Consider the following 24,585-nt stretch of genomic DNA (forward strand, 5'->3'; position numbering starts at 1 on the left):
GCTTAACACTAGAAGCACTGACCGGACTTCGCCGTACCCCTAGTAGTACCATGTGGGTCATTTTTGACCCATAGTAGGAAACCACCGTTTTATTCTATTTGGATGTTGTTTTGAGTGTCGTCATGTTGACAATACGTTCAGGAAGACTCCAAAGTGTAACCAAAGGATAATTTGGTCTCCAAAACATAAATTTTCAGGAATAAACTATATTTTAAATTTTACGGAAGAAATTCCACAATCTTTCAACAATCATCGTTAAAAAAGTAAGTAAAGCAATCTTACAATGGTTTTCTTTATAGAAATATTGAATCAGAATCGAAACGTATTGTTTATGTGAGAAATAATAGTATTTTTACTTTTACAGACAAATAAAGTAAGCACCAAGTATTTATGACAGATTCTAAAACGCAGCAGGTGACTAAAATGCTCTGTGTGTTTTCTTGCTTACACAATCAAGGAACTGAAACATAAGAACAAACATTTTCAGTCTATAATTATAAATATTTGGAAATATTAAAAACAAAGACTTGACAGAATTTTCCAAGCTGGGATGGGCTCATAGTTCAGAGATTCGACCAGAGTTTCTGCTTGACAGCATTTGCATACAGACTTGTTGCACTTTAAGCATACGTTTGATGTTTTATTTTCCTTTATTGTTTTGTTGTTTGCAGGAAACTTGCATTTGACAACATATTCTGTTTCCATAATGGCTAGCGCCGGTTTCGAGTGCCTGTAGGGGGAGGTTGGCTCCTTTCTGCAGTTTGTAGGAGGCAGCAAGCTCATATGCTACTCTGAGGATAAAGTCTCGACGTGAAATCTTTTTAGAGGTAAGTGACTTAAAAACTGTGTGAGCGCTGATCATGGCAAGGTCAATAATATTGTAAAAGACATGCACAGGCCATCGGTGGGTGCCTGCACTGACGCTGTAGTGTCTAGCCACTTGGACCATTATATCGGCCCCACCCTTAGTTTCATTATAAAACTTCACAGTATCTGGAAGTTTCCCTTCAGTATTCTCATTCACCTCACATCCAGCATGCATGTTACTCGGAATAAGGATATTTTTTATCTTTTTCCCTTGGTATGCTGTAAGAAGATTACCGCCTGTCTTGTTTGTGCATTACACACAATGCATCGTCTTTACTTCATGTCCCTGGAGGGACCTCTTTGAGTGATCTCCGACGAATGTTAACTGAACTAGTTCCTTTTTGTTTCAGCTCATCTGCCAGGTTTCACGGAGGTGAAGAAGTTGTTGGTCGTGACGTTAAGTAATGGCGACGCGACTGACATCTGCTCTCGTGTAAGAACTGTTAGCAGTGCCCCAGACAACAGTGTAGGAGGGGTTGGGCTTCCCCACTATGTAATATATTACTCTGTACGTTCCCAGTGTCACTCCATGGGTCTGCACGTCGCCAGTCCATATAAAACGGAAAGCCGCGCTTATGTAAAGTATCCCCGACCTCCGAATTCTTTGTATTTCACGTTATTTTTGGACGAAAGTGACGTAATATACTCTCAACATCTCAGGAGTAACGTCGAGGCACGCCCAGAGAGTATTTAGCATCAGAAAGCCGGTGATACTGATATCAAATTGCATCAAAATGCATATGGGTAAAAAATAACGCACGTCGTACTACTGGTACAAAAGGTAAATTTTTCGTACATCTAGGTGGGCTAGGGAGATGAAATTTTGCTGAGTTATACAACCCCACAAATGACGAAAATTAACGCGAACGTTTGGTCCTGCGATGATTATGGAGGGGAGTAGGGCCCTCGAAAAGTACTCGTGGAACAAAAATGCCTCACGTGGTACTTCTTGTGTTTAACTGTATAATGCCATCGGCAGCACAGATTCCGTTGTGCAGTGTCGTTTATGGCGCACAGTGAATGTTTCAGTTTAACAATCAAATCTTTACTATTCGTTTCGCGGTGGCTGTCACGTGGATTGCTTGGCAAGAGCACCGTGGCGCAGCTGACGGCATCAGACTCTCCCCCCCCCCCCCCCAAAAAAATGGCTCTGAGCACTATGGGACTTAACATCTATGGTCATCAGTCCCCTAGAACTTAGAACTACTTAAACCTAACTAACCTAAGGTCATCACACAACACCCAGCCATCACGAAGCAGAGAAAATCTCTGACTCCGCCGGGAATCGAACCCGGGAACCCGGGAACCCGGGCGTGGGAAGCGAGAACGCTACCGCACGACCACGAGATGCGGGCACTCCCCCCCCCCCCCCGCCCCCCTCCTCTAGTTGCCTTGAGGCGTCCCATTGCCTCCATATGCTGGCATCAACAAGCGTCCGGGCGACCTCTATTGATTGCCAAGGGCACTATTCTCGTGATTTCATTACTGACCCTCATGGCCGGCTTGTCAGACATTGAGTGCTTTTCAATTGGGAACTTGACAGTTTCAGGGTCGAGCATCATCCGAGTCCCAAGTTCATCTGTATCTTTCAAATTGCCGGCCGCGGCGGTCTCGCGGTTCTAGCGCTGCAGTCCGGAACCGCGGGACTGCTACGGTCGCAGGTTCGAATCCTGCCTCGGGCATGGATGTGTGTGATGTCCTTAGGTTAGTTAGGTTTAAGTAGTTCTAAGTTCTAGGGGACTAATGACCTCAGCAGTTGAGTCCCATAGTGCTCAGAGCCATTTGAACCATTTTTTTTGTACTAAAAGAATGATAATTTAAGAGGCAAGACGCTTCGATTCGAACAGAGGGAAACTCATCTTTCATGAGGCCATTGCAAAAACTGACAATGTGGTTCGGCAGCGGAAATACTGGGGACTCGTCGTACGAATTGTTAGAAAATTCATGGTATTCGTGAGATTTGTCACTCTGAGATTTCTACCTGTTTTCAGGTGCGCTGAAATTTATGCTTTCAGAATCGAAAGTCGGGAATGAAATCTACCCAAGGTTAAAATATTTGGAAAAATTTTGTTGAACGTAAGTGGGATTACATCGAATAATTTATTTTTGTTTACTTTGAAACAGTCTTTCACCGTCCGCCCTTGAATTTTCCTTCCTTTCTTCATAACAGTACTTCCTGACATACTGAGAGATACGATATGATTATCACGAGCTGCTTGCAATCGAGCTTCAGAAAGTTTTTTAGCACTTTTGTAAGGAGTAAAAATCGTGTAAAGTAATGCTAAAAATATATTTTCCGTTTAGATTAGTAATAAACAGTTACAAATAGCGAAACCTAAGGAGAAGATATCATATTACTGATATCAGTGACGGAAGACGTAGAATTATGTGTATCAATATGACATTGGCTTTTTAGAACTCTTTCTTTCCACAATACTGGAAATGTTTCTACTTGTTATTGCCCAGGTGTGTTTCGGGGTGTATGTGTCATCTGCTGCAGATTTCACTGATGAGTTTATAATATTTTGAATGTCGTTATTTTAGATCTAAATCTATGATATGTGGGTATATTTTAGTTTTATTTCCTCACCTCAGTGTATGTCATTTAAATCTTAGATTTAAAAGAATAGCATTCTATGGTACAGTTCCTGGCCTTATGGCATATCATCTGCAAAGTGGCGATGAAATAGTTTCTTTCTTTACTCGTAAACAACAGTTTTAGAAGAAAACTAGCGACTCAGATGCATCACACTTTCCCAGAGCCCTTTTAACGAACAGTTCTTCACTAGCCTTCTCTAACACTGATTTCACGTGATCGTTCCATTTTATGTTAAGCCTAAATATTTATACGTTGTAACGTGCTCAAAATGTTCATCAATAAGTCCGATCAGACATTACATCGTTCTTCCTTTGTTATAGGCGTTATCTTACATTCATCCACGTTTAGAGAGAGTTGCCATGCGTTACACCAAATGGAAATGTTACCCAAGTCTTTCTGCTTCAGATTTTTCAATGATGATACTTTCCTGTACAGAACTACCGTGTCAGCTGACAATCTTATAGTGCTACTGATCCTATCTGACAAATCGTTTATAGCCGGCCGGAGTGGCCGAGCGGTTCTAGGCGCTACAGTCTGGAGCCGCGTGACCGCTACGGTCGTGGCTTCGAATCCTGCCTCAGGCATGGATGTGTGTGATGTTCTTAGGTTAGTTAGGTTTAAGTAGTTCTACGTTCTAGGGGACTGATGACCTCAGATGTCAAGTCCCATAGTGCTCAGAGCCATTTGAACCATTTGAAATCGTTTATAAACGTTGAAAACATTAAGGGTTCTACTATGTTACTTTGGATTACACCCGATGTTACTTTCGTTTCTTAAAACACTCCCTCTGCATTATTACTTACAGGGTTCTGTTAGTAAAATATTCCTGCAGCCAGTCACGTATTAGCGAAGATATTCCTTAGTAGAAAACCATGTAGTGCTGTGTCAAACACTTTCCAGAATTCTAGGAAGATGCAGTCTACGCTTTCATTTGCATACGTTATTTGAAAGATGGCATGTAATGAATAAAGCAAGCTGTGTTTTACATGAGGTTTTTTTTCTGAACTGGTGCAGGTTCTTTGAGAGAAGTATCGCACCCCAGAATAATATGCCAAGCAGGTATTAAAAACTGTTGAAGTTCTTCTCTGGAAATGCCAGAGGCCAAGCAGAATTGGTCAACAAGCAGACAGGATGCCAGAAGTTGAGAAATGCTGAGGGAGTAACAGCAAATATGAAAGCAGTTGCGATACCCTGTATGGGATGAGCACTCAAGCAAGCAAACGTGGCAAACTGACATCACGGTGATAGGGGGATAACGATATAATGTTTCCTGTGCAGAGTGTCGCAAGAAAACTGAGATACCTCGGCCGGCCGGAGTGGCCGAGCGGTTCTAGGCGCTACAGTCTGGAACCGCGCGACCGCTACGGTCGCAGGTTCGAATCCTGCCTCGGGCATGGATGTGTGTGATGTCCTTAGGTTAGTTAGGTTTAAGTAGTTCTAAGTTCTATGGGACTGATGACCTCAGAAGTTAAATCCCATAGTGCTCAGAGCCATTTTTCAGATACAACGCAAGAGTGACTATGCAAAAAAAAATGGTTCAAGTGGTTCTGAGCACTATGGGACCTAACATCTGAGGTCATCAGTCCCCTAGAAGTTAGAACTACTTAAAACTAACTAACCTAAAGACATCACACACATCCATGCCCTAGGCAGAATTCGAACCTGCGATCGTAGCGGTCGCGCGGTTCCGGACTGAAGCGCCTAGAACCGCTCGGCCATCGCGGCCGGCAGTGACTATGTAGTCACCGACACAGCAGAAAACAGAATCTGAAAGGAGAATTTTTGACACCCTCAAGCGACAAAGAATGCTTACGAACTCAGGAAACTAGGGCATATTCGGTCATCCCCGCCGAAGTATAATGTAATCGGCGTAGCCCGTCAAGTACTTGTATCCTGACTTCCACAGCTCAGTTCTCAGTTGTTCTCATCTACGAACTAGTGTTGCAACAACTACTATTGAGGCAGAACCTGTGATGCTCTGTCTGTGACCTGCTGAGATGGCTTCACTCTACAATGCCACCGCCAATTTGACGAATACTGATGCCGAGAACTGCCGGTGCTTCATCCTCGCCGTCTCTGACGTGAAGCATTGGCGCCCTACGACAGCTGGTCCTCTACTGGTCTCACTGATGGTCCTCGGTGGGATGGTCAACCACCATCACTCCAGGGGAGCACAGGAATTGCTAGCCCCGACTCGCAGCGATGGACAGACTCGAGCGTCACGGACCCGTCTCTCGCAGAGAGGCCATTACATAATTGTCCACTAGGGCCGCCTCGTAGAGAGCTGCTGGTTGCGTTTCCAGGGCGCAGTCTACGACGTCGACGAGAGCGCCCTGGGAATTCGGTGAGGAGCGCTACAGGCCACCGAGCAGCACTGGTTGTGTTTGCGGTGCTACTGGGTCGGAGACCGTCCGCGATGAAGCAGCCGCTACGTGGGTTGCTCCACTGCTGCGCCAATTCGGCAAATACTGGCCGGCGAGTACTCTACTGCCTCGCCAAGCTGTCGGCGTTGCGGGGGAGAAGACGCTGTGTCAACTGACGGTAACGTTTCCGTAATGCTTTCAGGTGTTCGACAGATCCTCACTTCTGCATTCAGCTCGAAGCTGTTATGTTGACTGTAGAGACCAAGGTCCCAGGCCTCTATAGAAGCTTGTTTTTCTCAGGAGCGTCGTAATTTTTGTGCTTGCAACAAATGGACGTTAGCGATTTTTGTCTATAATTCTGAGCCGACGATCTATTACCTTATTTGTAAACAAGAGTACTCTGTGCTCTTTTTCAGTCACACAGGACTATTCATCGCACAGGTTACTCCCGATAAAGGAGCTAAGGAAGTAGTTTTAATTGTGTTATAGTACCGGAGGTGGTAATATTGATATCGCTCAATTGTGAGTACACGTCGTTTAAACATTGATACGGTAGAATCATCTTCCATGAATGCATTTTTAAATGTGGAATTTAAAATTAATACTTTCTTTCAGCTGCCTTCAGTTTGAACCAGACAGGACCACGATGGACTGAATGAAGGTTTGGACCAGTTACTAGATTTTAAATGCAGGGTGGCGCACGAAATGTGTTACCATTTTGTTTTTGAATATTAACTTTATTGTCAATACAATTTGAAAGGAACATATACTACAATGAAGAGCCGTCCATGGAGATTTGTTCTAACTCAGCACATGCTCAATATGTCCACCATTTCGTTTCCAAACTTCCTTCAAACGAACACTGAAGTTAGTGATTACGCTACGGCACGTGTCTTCCGTAATTTCACTGCAAGCTTGAAGAATAAGTCTTCTGAGCTCCATTAAATTCCACAGCTTCTTGCTACTGCCTTGCCCTTTCACACGCAGTGGTTCATGCAACACGGAGCAAGGCCACATACTGTAAACACTGCGTTGGAGTTTTTACACGAGCATTTTGACATGCGGGTCATTTCACTCAGGTTTCCAGGTCGCTTCAATGATGGGCAAAATTGGCCCCCCAATAGTCCATGGGACTTTTTTCTATGGGGGTACCTGAAGGAAAAAGTTTTCCCGAAAGGCCCACGTGATTTATTGGAGCTCAGAAGACTTATTCTTCCAGCTTGCAGTGAAATTACGGAAGACATGTGCCGTAGTGTAATCACTAACTTCAGTGTTCGTTTGAAGGAAGTTAGGAAACGAAATGGTGGACATATTGAGCATGTGCTGAGTTAGAACAAATCTCCATGGATGGCTCTTCATTGTAGTATATGTTCCTTTCAGATTGTATTGACAATAAAGTTTATATTAAAAAACAAAATGGTAACAAATTTCGTGCGCCACCCTGTATGACTAGAACTCCTTCAAACTTTCTAATAGATCTTTCACCAAGATCTGACACTTTAATTATTGTACGCTTCACGCATGGCCCTCCTTACAAATCCACGAACGGATATTAACTTTTCTCGATCATCATCCCTGCAATCTCTCTTGCAGAGCGAATGTGGTATTCACAGTTTTCGCAACATTCTACGCATGCTAACTGTTAAACCGGGGTGGCTATTTGCCATCTATTATTACTTTACTTGGGACCTACCTACCCACAACGCTCTTTATAACGCCTTTCACCTTTAACCACAATTTTTTCGCGTTTGTCAGGTCTGAACTAAATGTTCTCAGTTTTCCTTTCAAACACGTCGACACACACTCGATAACTGTTCGACCGAACAGAAATACTCTTCTACCTTCCTTGATGAGATTTTTGCCTTTGGTGACCATTGGTCCTGTAACAGCATCATGGTCTCTAATCCATCTCACACTGGCAACACTAGCAGAAAGATAGGATCTCTTTGTAAACAGGAGGTCTACAATATTTATTCTGCATGTAGGTTATCGGACTAGTTGTTTGAAATCGTAATCAGTTTTTCAGTTTCGAAAATCTGTCCGTTACCTCGCCGCCGCTAACGTACACCAGTCGGTACTCGACAAGTTAAAGTCACCACCTACTACTAGCGTATGATTGGAATATTTCCGCGCTATCGAGGTTAGGCCAACTTTGAATGACTCTACCGATGTGTCTGCAACTGGCGGTTGGTAGTAACATTCGATTATTAATCTTTGTCAACTGACTCCATTTACTGTTGTAAATATTTGTTCGCAGTCGGATTCATTTTTTACCTCACTTGATCTAATGCATCTTGTCACGGTCCGCGCGGCTCCCTCCGTCGCAGGTTCGAGTCCTCCCCCGGGCGTGCGTGTGTGTGTGTGTGTGTGTGTGTGTGTGTGTGTGTGTGTGTGTGTGTGTGTGTGTGTGCTGTCCATAGCGTAAGTTAGTTTACGTTAGAATAAGTAGTGTGTAAGCTTAGGGACCGATGATCTACGCAGTTTGGTCCCATAAGATCTTACCACAAATTTACAAAATTTTATTTGAGCTAACGCTTCTGCTGGTCGCTATAATCACTCGTCTTCCCGGAGAATCTGATCTGTCTTTCCGACATACGTACCACATGTTGTCGAAAGTTTCTGTATCCTCTACTTCGGGTTTCAATGAACTCTCAGTCCCTAGCATGATGTGGCGGCAATTTCTTTCTATCAAACACGTAAACTCTGAGCGTTTCCTGAGAATACTCTGGCAGTTGACATTCTCACTCTCTACATTTTTTATCTGGTCTGTTGACGTAACTGGCTTATCTACTGCTGTTTTTTTACTAATGTTTTACTGATGTTTCAAGTAATGTAAAAGCAAAAAAAAGACCATATGCATTACACAAGTGCTCTGCCACATGGACGGCCGTTTCCGGCGTATAGCGCACTTCTGACCTATCCATGGAGACATTACAAGTCTCCACTGTGTAGCGTAGATCGACAAATTCTCTAATCACAAAACCACCGAGGAGTCCGGCTGAGACCCCTGCAGACCAGATGGCCACAATCTGTCTACGGAGCGATGCTTCAAATCGACAACTGTACAGAGACCTCAGGAGTGAGTCTAGCCGCCTTAATCAATTCCGCCATTCTCTGGTAAGAGTTGAGAATTTCATCAGAACCAAGGCGACAGGGAATGTTGGTACCGACGTGAGTGACGATGTGCCGATGACTGCAATTTATGCCCTCGATTGTTCCCAGAATGGCCTCTTCCATGTGGCGGACGGCTCCTCATGGGATACGCAGCGAGTGCACATTCGATTTGTTTCCCTCCCGTGAGGCTTTTTCCTCTGAGGGGCTATGACATACCTAACACTGGAACTGTGTACTACCTACAGCACCTCCGTGGCTAAATAGCTGGACAGTCAGAGACGAAATAAGTATACTCTAAGACAAAAAAGACATCGCACCTCGAAGGAATTATCCGAATGGGACGGAAATAGGTAGATGTGGTGTACATGTACAGACAAACAAATGATTACAATTTCAGAAATATTGGATGATTTTTTCAAGAGTACGACCTTCATAAATTGAGCATGTCAATAACGCGCTGGTCCACCTGTGGCCCTTACGGAAGCGGTTATTCGGCTTGGCACTGATTGATAGAATTGTTGGATGTTCTCCTGAGGGATATCGTGCCTTGTTATGTCCAATTGGAGCTTTAGCCCCTCAAATCAGAGGTGGTTGGAGAGCCCTACCCACAATGCTCCTAACGTGGAGAGATGGGGCGACGTTGCTGGCAGGGTTTGAGAAGCAGGAAGACAAGCAGTAGAAACTCTCGCCGTGCGCCAGTGGACATTACCTTGCTGAAATGTAAGCTAAGGATGGCTTGCCACGAAGGCCAACAAAACGGTGCACACTATATTGTCTACGTACGGCAGTGCCGTAAGAGCTCTGCGGATGATAATCAAAGGGGTCCTGCTATGAAAGGAAACGGCATCCCATACCATCAATCTTGGTTTTCGGGCCATACGAGGAGACAGTCCGGTTGGTATCCCACCACTGCCCAGGGCGTCTCCAGACACGTCTTCAGCCTGGACTCTCGTTGAGTGTAGTAGAATTGTCTTCACTGACGAGTCCCGCTCCCCGCTTTTGATTGTGCCCCAATGATCAGCGAAGACGTGCCTGAACCAGTGGGATAGCAACGACTGTTGCCCACCGTACGGCTCGACAGCCACGAATGGAGGACTAGGGTGTTTTTTTTTTTTTTTCAGAGCAGGGCCCCTTTGGTTGCTATCCACGGAACCCTTCGGCGATATTCTACGTCCCATTTTATTGCACTTCATGGCAAGCCATCCTAGGCTTACATGTCAGCTAGACAATGCCCACCCGCACACGGTGAGAGCTTCTACCGCTTGTCTTCGTGCTTGCCAAACCCTAACTTGGCCAGCAAGGGCGCCGGATCTTTCCTCAGTTTAGAACGTTTAGGGCATTATAGGCAGGGCACTCAAATCAATTCGGGACTTCGAAGATCTAACGCACCAACTGTGCAGAATTTGGCACTATTTCTGTCAGGAGGACGTCCAACCATTCCATCAGTGAATGCCAACCGAATAACTGCCAGAGGTGGACTAACTCGTTACTGACTTGATCAATTTTTTAAGTTCTTTCTCGCGAAAAATTATCTAATTTTTCAGAAATTGTAATAATTTATTTGTCTGTAGATATACATCATATCTACCGATTTCCATCCCATTCGGATAATTCCTTTGTGACACGTCTTTCTTTTTATGTCTTAGACTGTATATACAGGGTGTTACAGAAAGGTACGGCCAAACTTTCAGGAAACATTCCTCACACACAAAGAAAGATGTTATGTGGACATGTGTCAGGAAACGCTTACTTTCCATGTTAGAGCTCATTTTATTACTTCTCTTCAAATCACATTAATCATGGAATGGAAACACGTAGCAACAGAACGTACCAGCGTGACTTCAAACACTTTGTTACAGGAAATGTTCAAAATGTCCTCCGTTAGCCATGATACGTGCATCCACCCTCCGTCGCATGGAATCCCTGATGCGCTGATGCATCCCTGCGGAATGGCGTATTGTATCACAACCGTCCACAATACGAGCACGAAGAGTCTCTAGATTTGGTACCGGGGTTGCGTAGACAAGAGCTTTCAAATGCCCCCATAAATGAAAGTCAAGAGGGTTGAGGTCAGGAGAGCGTGTAGGCCATGGAATTGGTCCGCCTCTACCAATCCATCGGTCACCTAATCTGTTGTTAAGAAGCGTACGAACAATTCGACTGAAATGTGCAGGAGCTCCATCGTGCATGAACCACATGTTGTGTCGTACTTGTAAAGGCACATGTTCTAGCAGCACAGGTAGAGTATCCCGTATGAAATCATGATAACGTGCTCCATTGAGCGTAGATGGAAGAACATGGGACCCAATCAAGACATCACCAACAATGCCTGCCCAAACGTTCACAGAAAATCTGTGTTGATGACGTGATTGCACAATTGCGTGTGGATTCTCGTCAGCCCACACATGTTGATTGTAAAAATTTACAATTTGATCACGTTGGAATGAAGCCTCATCCGTAAAGAGAACATTTGCACTGAAATGAGGATTGACACATTCTTGGATGAACCATTCGCAGAAGTGTACCCGTGGAGGCCAATCAGCTGCTGATAGTGCCTGCACACGCTGTACATGGTACGGAAACAACTGGTTCTCCCGTAGCAGTCTCCATACAGTGACGAGGTCAACGCTACCTTGTAGAGCAGCAACTTCTCTGACGCTGACATTAGGGTTATCGTCAACTGCACGAAGAATTGCCTCGTCCATTGCAGGTGTCCTCGTCGTTGTAGGTCTTCCCCAGTCGCGAGTCATAGGCTGGAATGTTCCGTGCTCCCTAAGACGCCGATCAACTGCTGCGAACGTCTTCCTGTCGGGTCACCTTCGTTCTGGAAATCTGTCTCGATACAAACGTACCTCGCCACGGCTATTGCCCCGTGCTAATCCATACATCAAATGGGCATCTGCCAACTCCGAATTTGTAAACATCGCACTGACTGGAAAACCACGTTCGTGATGAACACTAACCTGTTGATGCTACGTACTGATGTGCTTGATGCTAGTACTGTAGAGCAATGAGTCGCATGTCAACACAAGCACCGAAGTCAACATTACCTTCCTTCAATTGGGCCAACTGGCGGTGAATCGAGGAAGTACAGTACATACTGACGAAACTAAAATGAGCTCTAACATGGAAATTAAGCGTTTCCGGACACATGTCCACATAACATCTTTTCTTTATTTGTGTGTGAGGAATGTTTCCTGAAAGTTTGGCCGTACCTTTTTGTAACACCCTGTACATAAAAAAAGAAAAGCTCCTTCCTTCCCATGACCGCAACAGAGGAGAGAGCGCTGCACGAGCAGGAGAGGCAAGGCCTGATGGCTCTCTCTCAGTATCAGCAGGAGGGGAGTATTTCATACCCGTTCGTTATAGTTATGGTGCTAGTCTTTCGTGCAATAGCAACGTACAATCTTCCTCGCGAAACAGATCCACATCTGGGCACATCCCTCCAGCCACCATCCGATGACCGTTTCGTGCACGACTGGAATCCTCAGAGGACCGAGCCGGCTATAAATGTGATCAGAAAGTTTCGCTGCGCCTTTACCACGGGAGACAGCCCTGCCACTCCAACAACGGCGCATTTCGCAGCGGCTCTATGAAGCCGGTCGACAGTGCCTGAAGCCCGTTTTACTCGAATGACTTTCTGGTCAATTTTGACTACTGGAAGTGCGTGTGCCTTTCGTGCCTGCGTTCGAATCAGCAAGCTATCACCACACGAGTGTGTCAGTGATCTATAGATTGTGCCGAATGTGGAGTTCTTAATTTCCAAACATGCTGCACACTGCGTGATTACAGAAACAAGGTGGTATAACGGCGTCTGCTAGTGTTGTAAATTAACCTAATATTTCCGAGCTCAGTCCTATTACAGAAATGAATTTTGTGCTTTCGTGCCTTATTAACCTTTGTGTTGTTTGATTTGTTTTCGTACAAACTAAAGAGTTACAACAGGTCCTGATATTTCTTCCTACTAGGGTTCTCATTCAAGAGAGACGAAATATCTGAAATCAGAAAGGTATTTATGTTTTGCGGACAAAAATGGTTCAAATGGCTATGAGCACTAAGGGACTTAACACCTGACGTCATTAGTCCCCTAGAACTTACAAGGGAACCTCACCATCGCACACCCCCTCAGATTTAGTTATAAGTTGGTACAGCGGATAGGCCTTCAAAAACTGAACACAGATCAATCGAGAAAACAGGAAGAACTTGTGTGGAACAATGAAAAAAATAAGCAAAATATACAAACTGAGTAGTCCATGCGCAAGATTGGCAACATCAATGATGGTGTGAGCTCAGGAGCACCATGGTCACATGGTTAGCGTGAGCAGCTGCGGAGCGAGAGGTCCTCGTTTCAAGTCTTCGCTCGAGTGAAAAGTTTACTTTCTTTATTTTCGCAAAGTTATGATCTGTCCATTCGTTCATTGACGTCTCTGTTCGTGTAATAAGTTTGGTGTCTGTGTTTTGCGGCCGCACCGCAAAACCGTGCGATTAGTAGACGAAAGGACGTGCCTCTCCAATGGGAACCGAAAACATTTGATCGCATAGGTCAACCGATTCCTCCACAGGAAAACATGTCTGATATATTCTATACGACACTGGTGACAGCATGTGCGTCACAGGACAGGAATATGTTGTCGACCCACCTGACTTGTACACTTGGCGAATGGGTAAAAAGATTCTTCTACCTTGCCCGACTTAGGTTTTCTTGTGGATGTGATAATCATTCCCAACAAGTGATGAAAAAATAAGAGTTTGTCACATAAACTGCAACAAATGAATGCAACAGTTTCACAGTCGCACAGTTTTCCATTTTAACGTTTTCGAAATTTTCCGTGTGTGGACGGTCAAATCCTGCATATGTCCAAGGAAATCTGAACATGTCCTGGAATTTTGCAGAGCGAGGTTGATTATGTGTGAGTGCCTGAACTTTGATAATTGTAAGAAAATAAAAAATTAAACTTTTCACTCGAGGTAAAATTTGAACCAAGGGCCTCTCGTTCCGCAACTGCTCACACTAACCACGGGACCACGGCGCTCCTGAGCTCAAACTATCCTTGATGTTGCATATGTTGCGCATGGACTACTCAGTTTGTATATTTTGCTTACTTTTTGATAGTTCCACACAACGTTTTCCTGTTTTCTCGATTGATCTGTGTTCAGTTTTTCAAGGCCTATCCACTGTGCCAACTTATAACTAAATCTGAGGGGGGTGCGATGGGGAGGTTCCCTTGTTAGAAATACTTAAAGCTAACTAACCTAAGGACAGCACACTCATCCATGCCCGTGGCAGGATTCGAACCTGCGACCGTAGCGGTCGCGCGGTTCCCGACTGAAGTGCCTAGAACCACTCGGCCACAGCGGCCGGCTTTGCGGAGAAAAGGCTTACACTATGCATAAGAAAGAACGTAAATAGATGAATGAGTTTTAATGAAAATTATTTGAACAGAGAAAAAGCCAAAATTATTTGACGAAAAAAATTATTTTCGTTGTTATTTGTCACTTAACAAGATAAGGTAGAAAGGATAAAGCTAAAAAGCCACTATTTACTGCGTTTTAGGTACTGCTTTGTGTGTCTGCAAGTATATTTTTCTCAAGTAAATAAATGTACTTTGTCTGAAGTGTCTGGATAAGACCCTTCGTATTCTTTCATTTATCGGGAGCGTAAAAATTTACCACCTGACCTTTGACAAGGACTTCCGCTATGAACTCTGCTTTGGTCATTAATAAACTCTATTATCATTGCTTGTTCCTACACATTTACTATATTTCGATAGTCCGTCATAACCTCAGTTTCACCGTTCTGATGCCAAGCCGCACAGCAGACAGCTCTCGCAACACAGGAAATTCTGCCGCAGATGTGTAAACGGAAATGACCACTCAAAACAGACAGGACTCAGTGCAGGAATAAGATGGCAGGGACGCTGCAGTACACTCACTTGTGTAGAGTAGTCAACTGAGACAAGAAAGTTGATAGTGTAAAAGGGGCTTAGCGAACAGCAACCAACTCCTGCATCACTACCCTGCAATGGCCACATTCCATAATCGTATCTAAATGTGAACGTAATTCTTTTAAGGACAAAAAGAATTTGAGTAGTTAAGTGCGACGCTAAGTTGTACTTACGTAAGACTAAACAAGGAGCAGTGCACAAACTGGAGATGCATAAGCTGCGGGAGACGCTATACCTAATGGAGGTAGCACGAAGCCTGAGGCAACGCAGTAAGGTACTGGATCAGTATGAATCAGATGACAGTGAAGATAAGAGTGGTGAAACACACTACACGTCAGATAACGCGAGCCTAGCTTTGTTTAATATACACACGATGTGGAAATTAAAAAGTACTACACAAAAAATGCACCAGAAACTACTTGCTGCTTTCATTCAAATAGAAACACATAAGAAAAACTAAACTGAGCTCAAAGCAAAAACTTAAGTTTCTGCTGGGGAATTCGCTTTACCTAGTGTTGATACTATGACACTACTATCAAGTCAAAGCCGTACTGCTTATGTGGAGTGTAGCGCCAGCTCATACCTACGTAGTAGGTTAATTCACGCAGAGCAGAACGGGACCCTGAATGCGATGCTGTCTAATCTCACTTGTTCCACGAAACTTAATTCCCCAGGTGAGACCAAACCACCAGGCTGACCTTGTGGAAAGCCGTCCTGTTAAGAATGCAGCGTGTTCTTGGACATAACTGCTAAGGACTCAGCACCTTTCTCACGTTCCAAAACCATAAACCAAAACCAAGAACTGTGCTGGCGTACGCCTTCGCCAGCGCACAGGTCGCCACTAGGAAACCAGGCGCCGAACTAAGCGCGCCTATGACTAGAGAAGACTAAGACACGCCCCCAGGCTAGGCGCCGGTAACGCTCTCTGGGCAGCGCGCATATAGGACGACGGCGACGACGCCGCCACCGGCACCGACCGAGCTGTCTCAATCTCAGTACCTCAGTTCGTCGCACCGAGACGCACTTCGCATTTCACCTTAATACGTCGCACTATTCTCTAGTCTTTCACAGTGATAGTCGTCGCCTCGCACCATAGCTAACTGTGAGGGAACGTTAGTCATTGTATACTGGGTGGTCCATTGATCGTGACCGGGCCAAATATCTCACGAAATAAGAATGAAACGAAAAAACTACAAAGAACTAAACTCGTCTAGCTTGAAGGGGGAAACCAGATGGCGCTACGGTTGGCCCGCTAGATGACGCTGCCATACGTCAAACGGATATCAACTGCGTTTTTTTTTAAATAGGAACCCCCATTTTGTATTACATATTCATGTAGTACGTAAAGAAATGTGAATGTTTTAGTTGGACCACTTTTTTCGCTTTGTGATAGATGGCGCTGTAATAGTCACAAACGTGTAAGTACGTGGTATCACGTAACATTCCGCTAGTATGGCTCTGAGCACTATGGGACTTAACTTCTAAGGTCATCAGTCCCCTAGAACTTAGAACTACTTAAACTTAACTAACCTAAGGACATCACACACATCCATGCACGAGGCAGGATTCGAACCTGCGACCGTAGCGGTCGCGCGGTTCCAACTGTAGCGCCTAGAACCGCTCGGCCACCCCGGCCGGCTTTCCGCTAGTGCGGACGGTATTTGCTTCGTGATACATTACCCGTGTTAAAATGGACCGTTTACCAATTGCGGAAAACGTCGATATCGTGTTGATATATGGCTATTGTGATCAAAATGCCCAACGGGCGTGTGCTATGTATGCTGCTCGGTATCCTGGACGACATCATCCAAGTGTCCGGACCGTTCGCCGGATGGTTCCGTTATTTAAGGAAACAGGAAGTGTTAAGCCACATGTGAAACGTCAAACACGACCTGCAACAAATGATGATGCCCAAGTAGGTGTTTTAGCTGTTGTCGCGGCTAATCCGCACATCAGTAGCAGACAAATTGCGCGAGAATCGGGAATCTCAAAAACGTCAGTGTTGAGAATGCTACATCAACATCGATTGCACTCGTACCACATTTCTATGCACCAGGAATTGCATCGCGACGACTTTGAACGTCGTGTACCGTTCTGCCATTGGGCACAAGAGAAATTACGGGACGATGACAGATTTTTTGCACGCTTCCTATTTAGCGACGAAGCGTCATTCACCAACAGTGGTAACGTAAACCGGCATAAATGCACTATTGGGCAACGGTAAATCCACGATGGCTACGACAAGTGGAACATCAGCGACCTTGGCGGGTTAATGTACGGTGAGGCATTATGGGAGGAAGGATAATTGGCCCCCATTTTATCGATGGCAATCTAAGTGGTGCAATGAGAGCTGATCTCCTACGTAATGTTCTACCGATGTTACTACAAGACGTTTCACTGCATGACAGAATGGCAATGTACTTCCAACATGATGGATGTCCGGCACATAGCTCGCGTGCGGTTGAAGCGGTACTGAATAGCATATTTCATGACAGGTGGTTCAAATGGCTCTGAGCTCTATGGGACTTAACTTCGGAGGTAATCAGGCCCCTAGAACTTAGACCTACTTAAACCGAACTAACCTAAGGACATCACACACATCCATGCCCGAGGCAGGATTCGAACCTGCGACCGTAGCGGTCGCGCGGTTTCAGATTGTAGTGCCTAAAACCGCTCGGCCACCCAGGCCGGCCATCATACGTGGATTGGTCGTCGTAGCACCATACCACGTCCAGCACGTTCACCGGATCTGACGTGCCCGGATTTCTTTCTGTGGGGAAAGTTGAAGGATATTTGCTATCGTGATCCACCGACAACGCCTGACAACATGCGTCACCGCATTGTCAATGCATGTGCGAACATTACGGAAGGCGATCTACTCGCTATTGAGAGGATGTCGTTAGACGTATTGCAAAATGCACTGAGGTTGACGAACATCATTTTGAGCATTTATTGCATTAATGTGTTATTAACAGGTAATCACGCTGTAACAGCATGCGTTCTCAGAAATGATAAGTTCACAAAGGTACATTCATCACTTTGGAACAACCGAAATAAAATGGTCAAACGTACCTACGTTCTGTATTTTAATTTAAAAAACCTACCTGTTACCAACTGTTCGTCTAAAATTGTGAGCCATATGTTTGTGACTATTACAGTTCCATCTATCACAAAGCGAAGAAAGTGGTCCAACTAAAACATTCATATTTCTTTACGTACTAAACGAATATGTAATAAAAATTGAGGGTTCCTATTTAAAGAAACGCAGTTGTTATCCGTTGACATATGGCAGCGCCATCTAGCGGGCCAACCATAGCGCCATCTGGTTTCCCCCGTCAAGCTAGACGAGTTTCGTTCTTTGTAGTTTTTTCGTTTGATGCTTATTTCGTGAGATATTTGGCCCGGTCACTATCAATGGACCATCCTGTAGTTGTGATATGGAGACGGATAAGATTCAAGAATTAGTAGATGTTATTTGGTTGCTGTTAACCACAGAACTTCAGACTGAACATCACTGAAGTTAAGTTCTCCATTGATTCCTGTAATAAAATGTATTTTAACTACGTGTGCATTTTGTGTTGTAGTGAGAGGAAACCGGCCATCCATCATACCACCGTCTCCCCATCCAGGCAGGAACCACAAAACATTACATGAGGGCACAGCCACAAAAAGAACGGTCTAACTTTACTTCACAATTACACAGGCACAGGTTTTGAGCAACTACGGAGTAACAATGAGCCGTAACTAAAATTACTAATAGGAATGCACTCTCCTGTCCTAATGAGAACCAAGGTAGAGGATGTCCATAACAGGGAATCGTTGCCGAGCTAACCGTAAATATTGTGAAACGAGAAACAATGAAATAACTAATGCACATTAGGCAGACAACTGATGATGTCTGGTTTTATTCTTTCATTTTCTTAATTGTTCATTTCATTTCCCCTGCGTGACTGGGGGAGGAGTGGCAGGGCGTCAAAACCCTTATTTCTGCTCTGCAACCTCATAATATTAGAAATAGTCATATGTGAGGGCATGCTGCAAAGTAATGCCTCCGAACTTTTTATGTTAAAACTCCTAGAGATTTTTAAATAAAACAAACTTTATTAGCGTCCAACATCTTTATTCGTCATGTTTACGTATTTATTTCTCAACATAATCATCCAGGCGACGAAAAAATTTCTCAAAACGAGAGACCAATTCGATGATACCATCACCATTGACGTTGACGCAGCCACAACCTCACCTCGCCTTGCTTCGCAACATCGCTATCAAACTGACGTCCTCGAAAGCGTCCCGGATGGGAACAAGTTGGGATTGTATGGAGGATGATCGATGACGGTGAACCCAAGGCGTTCGATCGTTGCAGGTGTCAGCGTTCGTGTGTGTGTGTGTGTGTGTGTGTGTGTGTGTGAGAGAGAGAGAGAGAGAGAGAGAGAGAGAGAGAGAGAGAGAGAGAGAGAGAGAGAGAGATAGAGATCCATGTATGGACAAATTATTCTACACTACTGGCCATTAAAATTGCTACACCACGAAGATGACGTGCTGCAGAAGCGAAATGTAACCGACAGGAAGGAAATGCTGTGATATGCAAATGATTAGCTTTTCAGAGCATTCAGAAAAGGTTGGCGCCGGTGGCGACACCTACAACGTGCTGACATGAGGAAAGTTTACAACCGACTTCTCATACACAAACAGCAGTTGACCGGCGTTGCCTGGTGAAACGTTGTTGTGATGCCTCGTGTAAGGAGGAGAAATGCGTATCATCACGTTTCCGACAAGAGCGCCTGCGATGGTGTACTCAACGACGAATCTGGGTGCACGAATGGCAAAACGTCATTTTTTTTAGATGAATCGAGGTTCTGTTTACAGCATAATGATGGTCGCATCCGTGTTTGGCGACATCGCGGTGAACGCACATTGGAAGCGTGTATTCGCCATCGCCGTACTGGCGTATCACCCCGCGTGATGGTATGGGGTGCCATTGGTAACACGTCTCTGTCACCTCTTGTTCACATTGACGTCAATTTCAGATGCGTTACGACCCGTGGCTCTACCCTTCATTCGATCCCTGCGAAACCCTGCATTTCAGCTGGATAATGCACGACCCCATGTTGCAGGTCATGTACGGGCGTTTCTGGATACAGAAAATGTTCGAGTGCTGCCCTGGCCAGCACATTCTCCAGATCTCTCACCAACTGAAAACGTCTGGTCAATGGTGGCCGAGCAACTCGCTCGTCACTACTCTTGATGAACTGTGGTATCGTGTACCTGTACACGCCATCCAAGCTCTGTTTGACTTAATGCCCAGGCGTATCAAGGCCGTTATTACGGCCAGAGGTGGATGTTCTGGGTACTGATTTATCAGGACCTTTGCACCCTAATTGCGTGAAAATGTAATCACATGCCAGTTCTAGTATAATATATTTGTCCAATGAATGTCCGTTCATCATCTGCATTTCTTCTTGGTGTAGCAATTATAATGGCCAGTAGCGTAATTCTAAACTCGATTACAACACGCAGCGACACAGTTATGTTGCATACCGTTATGTTACGTGCTACAATTCTAAGCCCTCTAGTGGCAGAGGGCTGCAAATATCTAGACATGAAGAACAAAGACGAAGAATGTTAATAACGTTTGTTTTATGTAACAAGCTTTAAGAGTTTCCACATAAAAATTTTCGGAGACATTACTATCCAGCACGCCTTCGTAGTCTTGTACAGTTCAAACAAATAAAATAATGAAATTAAAATTCAATAGAAATGATTTATTTTAATGATATTACTGTAAAGCTTTGAGGGATGAAGTAGTGAAGGCAGCAGAGGATCAAGTAGGTAAAAAGACGAGGGCTAGTAGAAATCCTTGGGTAACAGAAGAAATATTGAATTTACTTGATGAAAGGAGAAAATATAAAAATGCAGTAAGTGAAACAGGCAAAAAGGAATACAAACGTCTCAAAAATGAGATCGACAGGAAGTGCAAAATGGCTAAGCAGGGATGGCTAGAGGACAAATGTAAGGATGTAGAGGCCTATCTCACTAGTGGTAAGATAGATACCGCCTATAGGAAAATTAAAGAGACCTTTGGAGATAAGAGAACGACTTGTATGAATATCAAGAGCTCAGATGGAAACCCAGTTCTAAGCAAAGAAGGGAAAGCAGAAAGGTGGAAGGAGTATATAGAGGGTCTATACAAGGGCGATGTACTTGAGGACAATATTATGGAAATGGAAGAGGATGTAGATGAAGATGAAATGGGAGATATGATACTGCGTGAAGAGTTTGACAGAGCACTGAAAGACCTGAGTCGAAACAAGGCCCCCGGAGTAGACAATATTCCATTGGAACTACTGACGGCCGTGGGAGAGCCAGTCCTGACAAAACTCTACCATCTGGTGAGCAAGATGTATGAAACAGGCGAAATACCCTCAGACTTCAAGAAGAATATAATAATTCCAATCCCAAAGAAAGCAGGTGTTGACAGATGTGAAAATTACCGAACTATCAGCTTAATAAGTCACAGCTGCAAAATACTAACACGAATTCTTTACAGACGAATGGAAAAACTAGTAGAAGCCAACCTCGGGGAAGATCAGTTTGGATTCCGTAGAAACACTGGAACACGTGAGGCAATACTGACCTTACGACTTATCTTAGAAGAAAGATTAAGGAAAGGCAAACCTACGTTTCTAGCATTTGTAGACTTAGAGAAAGCTTTTGACAATGTCGACTGGAATACTCTCTTTAAAATTCTAAAGGTGGCAGGGGTAAAATACAGGGAGCGAAAGGCTATTTACAATTTGTACAGAAACCAGATGGCAGTTATAAGAGTCGAGGGACATGAAAGGGAAGCAGTGGTTGGGAAGGGAGTAAGACAGGGTTGTAGCCTCTCCCCGATGTTGTTCAATCTGTATATTGAACAAGCAGTAAAGGAAACAAAAGAAAAATTCGGAGTAGGTATTAAAATTCATGGAGAAGAAATAAAAACTTTGAGGTTCGCCGATGACATTGTAATTCTGTCAGAGACAGCAAAGGACTTGGAAGAGCAGTTGAATGGAATGGACAGTGTCTTGAAAGGAGGATATAAGATGAACATCAACAAAAGCAAAACAAGGATAATGGAATGTAGTCTAATTAAGTCGGGTGATGCTGAGGGAATTAGATTAGGAAATGAGGCACTTAAAGTAGTAAAGGAGTTTTGCTATTTGGGGAGCAAAATAACTGATGATGGTCGAAGTAGAGAGGATATAAAATGTAGACTGGCAATGGCAAGGAAAGCGTTTCTGAAGAAGAGAAATTTGTTAACATCCAGTATTGATTTAAGTGTCAGGAAGTTATTTCTGAAAGTATTCGTATGGAGTGTAGCCATGTATGGAAGTGAAACATGGACGGTAAATAGTTTGGACAAGAAGAGAATAGAAGCTTTCGAAATGTGGTGCTACAGAAGAATGCTGAAGATTAGATGGGTAGATCACATAACTAATGAGAAAGTATTGAATAGGATTGGGGAGAAGAGAAGTTTGTGGCACAACTTGACAAGAAGAAGGGATCGGTTGGTAGGACATGTTCTGAGGCATCAAGGGATCACCAATTTAGTATTGGAGGGCAGCGTGGAGGGTAAAAATCGTAGAGGGAGACCAAGAGATGAATACACTAAGCAGATTCAGAAGGATGTAGGTTGCAGTAGGTACTGGGAGATGAAAAAGCCTGCACAGGATAGAGTAGCATGGAGAGCTGCATCAAACCAGTCTCAGGACTGAAGACCACAACAACAACAACTGTAAAGGAGCATAGAATGTATCGCCGTGGCAGTACCATAACATGGTTGACCATGCTGCTTCTGGCAAGTACTCATACTTGATGGCACCTGGAAGCCAATAAGTGATGCGAGGTTAGGAAAGGCAGACGGAAGGACGAGGAACAACACAGATGGATCTGTGTGTCTGGAAGAGGGGTATGACGTTGGGTTACGAAGTATTTGATCGGTAAGTAAAGGATGGAAGAGGGATGAGTGAGGGCGGATTTGGCCGGCCGATTTGGCCGAGCGGTTCTAGGCGCTACAGTCTGGAACCGCACGACCGCTACGGTCGCAGGTTCGAATCCTGCCTCGGGCATGGATGTGTGTGATGTCCAGGTTAGTTACGTTTAAGTAGTTCTAAGTTCTAGGGGACTTATGACCTTAGAAGTTAAGTCCCATAGTGCTCAGAGCCATTTGAACCATTTTTAGGGCGGATTTATGGTGGGCAGGAGGCTGCAATTGATATTGAAGTCTTCATGTAAAAATAGGAGGGGGGGGGGGGGCTGGATGTGTAGCTTGTTGAATGGTGTAAAGTGAATAGAGAATTCAGGATTAGGAACGGGTAGCATGTTGAAGGAAGAAAGGAACGTCGACGACGAGGACAACAGACACGAAACAGAGAGGAATCGACCGTGTCCCTTTGGAGGAGCCATCCCGGTTTTCACCTTAAGCGATTTCGCGAAATGACTAGAAACCTACATCTGGATGAGGATTTGAACCACCGTCCTCCCGAAAACCACGCCAGTGTGTTACAGCTGCACCACCTAACGTTTTACGCGGTCGTCGGATTTGTAACATACACTCAGACTGGGGATGGATGAGGAATTAAATCCACTGTGCTCCTTCAAAGGAACCATTTCTCAATTCTCTTTAAGGGATTTAGAGAACTCAACGGGAAATGTAAATCTGCATGGCCATATGGGTATTTGAACAGCCGTTCTACCGAATCGAGTCCAGTGTCTCATCACTACGCACTTTGTTCGATGAAGCCTGTTGAAATTTCTTTGGGGAAAGATACAGAGGGCGTAGATGTAGGAAGGAGGAGTTACATGTTGATGTGGGGGCGACAGTAGGCTGGAACTGGACGGGACCGGGAAAGAAGTTCGGTTTTGATATTCAAGTTTACGAAATGTTTAGAATTTGTGAACGCTTTCAAGGAATTTTAGGAAAAGGGGAGGGGATTTATTTACCCTATCCACGTCTTGTGTATCCATACGACATGTGGCTTGTAATTGGGAAAAGAGTCATGACGCTCTCTCCATTAGCAAAATATTACGGAATAGTGCACCATTCGGATTTCTGGGATGGGATTTCCAAGGGGGAGGTCACCACGAAAAAAGTATCGAATAACCAACGAAAGGATAACTTTCTACGAATCGGGGCGTGTAATGTCAGAAGTTTGAACGTGGTAAGGAAGCTAGAAACTCTGAAAAGGGAAATGCTAAGGCTTAGTCTAGATATCGTGGGGGTCAGTGAAGTGAAATGGAAGGAAGAGAAGGATTTCTGACCAGATGAATACTGGGTAACATCAACAGTGGCAGAAAATACTATAACGGTAGTAGGATTCGTTATGAGTAAGAACGTAGGGCAGAGAGTGAGTTAGTGTGAATAATTCAGTGATAGAGTTTTTCTCATCAGAATCGACAGCAAACCAACAGCGACAACGATTGTTCGGGTATACGTGCCGACGTCACAAGCCGGAGATGAAGAAACAGAGAAAGTATATGAGGCTATTGAACGAGTAATTCAGAACGTAAAGGGAGATGAAAATCTAAGAGTCATGGGGGGTTGAAATGCGGTTGTAGGGGAAGCAGGTGAAGAAAGGATTACGGACTTGGTACTAGGACTGACAGAAGAGAGAAATTAATTGAGCTTTCCAGTAAATGTCAGCTAGTAACAGCG

The 24,585-nt window shown here is 44.4% G+C and overlaps 1 protein-coding gene across 1 annotated transcript in view; it reads right to left on the reverse strand.

Annotated features, from left to right (window-relative positions):
* LOC126471168 (dystrophin, isoforms A/C/F/G/H-like) overlaps positions 1-24,585 on the reverse strand; it is an 881,357-nt gene that overhangs the window by 630,232 nt on the left and 226,540 nt on the right. The gene's annotated exons all lie outside the window — the stretch shown is intronic.

Source organism: Schistocerca serialis, chromosome 3, assembly GCF_023864345.2.
Source record: "Schistocerca serialis cubense isolate TAMUIC-IGC-003099 chromosome 3, iqSchSeri2.2, whole genome shotgun sequence".
Taxonomy (NCBI): Eukaryota; Metazoa; Arthropoda; class Insecta; order Orthoptera; family Acrididae; genus Schistocerca; species Schistocerca serialis.